We start from the raw sequence: 2869 nt of genomic DNA, 5'->3' as shown, positions 1-2869 counted from the left end.
TCTCTTGGTTTACGTTTCGATAAGGAGTACAATTAGTCTAAGTTTATTACTTTTAAGGTTGCTAAATAGATGGGGTTTCTATGAAGATTGTCGCCAATAGGTGAAGGTTGTTGGTTAAGGGTGGTCTGAGCCCTACTTGTTCTATCAAGGTGAAGCACGTGGCATGTAATGATCTCTTCTCCAAGCAGGTGTGTAGTCGTACACCCAACCTTACTCTGTGTTCAATGATGAATGCCGGTGTGTAACCACACCAAGGCTATTATAGATCGGTAAAAGCCGAAAAGGCGGAGTTTTGGCTTTTGAGGCCTTACAAGCATGCGATCGCTTGTGGGGTAAATCAAGCCCACATATTATGGGCGATAGGCTATAAGACCATTGCATGCGTTTCATGGACTAGGGCCATTATTGGCCTTGTTGGGCCGAGATGAGCCGTGCGAGCCCAATGGACCTGTGGGCCCCACACGGATAGGATATGCCGTAAGTGACAAAATATGGAATGGGTCATGGAAAGTGCTTGACATTTTTCAAGTCGAAGGATTCAGGCCATTATGGAATGTTTGAACCTAAAGCCAAAGCGGTAACCCATGGTGAGGGAACCTTCTCAGTAAGTCTTTGTATCTCTCCCATGCATCGTAAAGTGTTTCTAAATCCATCTGCACAAACAAAGAGATATCATTACGTAATTTAGTCGTTTTAGCCGGCGGAAAGTATTTGAGTAAAAATTTTTCTGTTATTTGTTCCCAAGTAGTAATTGACCCTCGTGGTAACGAGTTCAACCACTGTTTAGCTGTATTCCTCAATGAAAAGGGAAACAACCGAAGACGTATGGCATCATCAGAAACGCCATTGATTTTAAATGTATTGTAAAATTCCAGAAGGTTTGCTAAGTGAGCGTTGGGATCTTCATCCTACAAACCGTCAAACTGAACAAACTGTTATATCATTTGAATTATGTTAGGTTTCAATTCAAAAGTATTTGCAGCTACAGCAGGTCTAACTATGCTAGATTCAGTTCCTGTTAAAGAAGGTTTAGCATAATCATACATAATGCATGGAGCAGGATTTTGATTAGCCGCAATTGCAAGAGGTAGCTGATTGTCTTGGTTTTCAGCCATCTATTCGGTTGGGGTTTGAGTATCGTCTTCCTGTTCGTTCTCTGTGTATCTTAATCTTCGCCTTATTTCTCTTTGGTTTTTGCGTACTGTGCAATCGATTTCTTCGTCAAAAAGTAGTGGTCCTGACGGGTTTCTTCTAGTCATAAACTATAAAAACCTGCCAAGAGAAAGAAAAAGTAAATTAATAAATAATAATAATAATAATAATAAATTAAATTGCAAGAAAAATAAATGGCTAAAGTAATAAAAATTGAGTGTTCCTAATATCTTAGTTCCCTGGCAACGGTGCCAAAAACTTGATCGCATGATTTAGTGATAGGTTTTAAATATTTATAATTACTCGTTCTTAAAACTGACTATTATCGCGATGTAGGCAAGTGTACCTATCGAACAGTAGTATAGTTTTAGCAAGACCGGATTGTCAAACCCAAAGGAACTAAAAGTACTAGTAATGACTGCCTTTTTATTATCTAGCCTAAGAATAAAGAGATTTTTTGTTTTAACTAACTAATTATCTAAACTAAGAACTCACAGAGAATAGAATTGGGAAATTGCTTTTGGGAAAATCGATTGAATGAAGCCAATACCTAAGGAAAAATCCACCTGGACGGTACTTGTTATTCTAGCTTCGAATCAGACGATTTATTCATTTAACTTGTTCCGTAGAGATCCCTAAGTTATGTTATTATCCCTATTCAAGACTAATAACATCTAATCCCTAGATTGAATAACCGAGACTTTTCTCTAATTAACACTCTTGGGTTGCATTAACTCGATCTATGGATCCCCTTATTAGGTTTCACCTTAATCCGGCAAAATCTTGTCACCCTATGTCTAAGCGCGCAATCAACTCACTTAATTATGACAAATGTACTCTTAAATAGGGTCTATTCCTCCTCTGAATAAGAGCTTATCTTGGATCAGTATCTTGGGATATCAAAACAAGAATTAAGAACACATAATTAAGAACAAGTTAAATATTTATCATACGATTCAGAAAATAATAACAAGATTCATCTTAGGTTTCATTCCCTTTGGGTATTTAGTGGTTTTAGTTCATAACTAAACAAGAAAACATCTCAGAATAATAAAGAATACAAAACATAAAGAAAACCCAAAACTCCTTAAGGGAAATTAAGAAGAGATCTTCAGTCTTGATGATGAATCCGGCTTCTAAGATGGATAAATCGGCTTTCTTGGGATAATTCCTTTCCCCCTATTTTGTGTGTCCCTTTTCTTTCTCCTCTAGGGTGTATTTATATGCTTTGGAATGCCTAAGAGCCCTCAAAATTAGCCTTTTTTGAATTGGACTTAACTTGGGCTCAGCAGGGACACGCCCGTGTGACACGCCCATGTACGATTACTTTAGGCCGTGCTCAAGCCTGCCAAATTGACACGGCCGTGTGGTCCGCCCTTGTGAGGAGGTCCAGGCCGTGTTGACTTCGTACTTTGGCCCATTTTCTCTGTTTTTGGCCCGTTTCTCGTTCCTTTCGCTTTCCTATGCCCTCCTAGGTATAAAACATGAAATTATCCATAAAATGCGTTAAACATGGGGTAAAAATATGTATAAATTATGATTTATCAAGTGCATACAGTAACAATCTGGGCCTGAGCCCTATTCAATAACAGTACAGTTTGGGCCTAAGCCTTATGCAGTAACAGTGTGGGCCTATGCACAAAATAGTATAATCACAATACAAGTATGCAACCCAACCCAATCCATTCTGCTCACCACTGGTACCAACTAACTCACC

The 2869-nt window shown here is 38.6% G+C and overlaps 1 non-coding gene across 1 annotated transcript; it reads left to right on the top strand.

Annotated features, from left to right (window-relative positions):
• The first annotated feature begins 579 nt into the window (after positions 1–579).
• Positions 580–686, top strand: LOC128282582 (small nucleolar RNA R71). The gene has a single exon (XR_008272908.1). It is a non-coding gene; the product is annotated as a small nucleolar RNA R71 (small nucleolar RNA).
• Positions 687–2869: the final 2183 nt, after the last annotated feature.

Source organism: Gossypium arboreum, chromosome 1 (assembly GCF_025698485.1).
Source record: "Gossypium arboreum isolate Shixiya-1 chromosome 1, ASM2569848v2, whole genome shotgun sequence".
In the NCBI taxonomy this organism is placed as follows: Eukaryota; Viridiplantae; Streptophyta; class Magnoliopsida; order Malvales; family Malvaceae; genus Gossypium; species Gossypium arboreum.
This window is presented reverse-complemented; position numbering and strand designations above follow the sequence as displayed.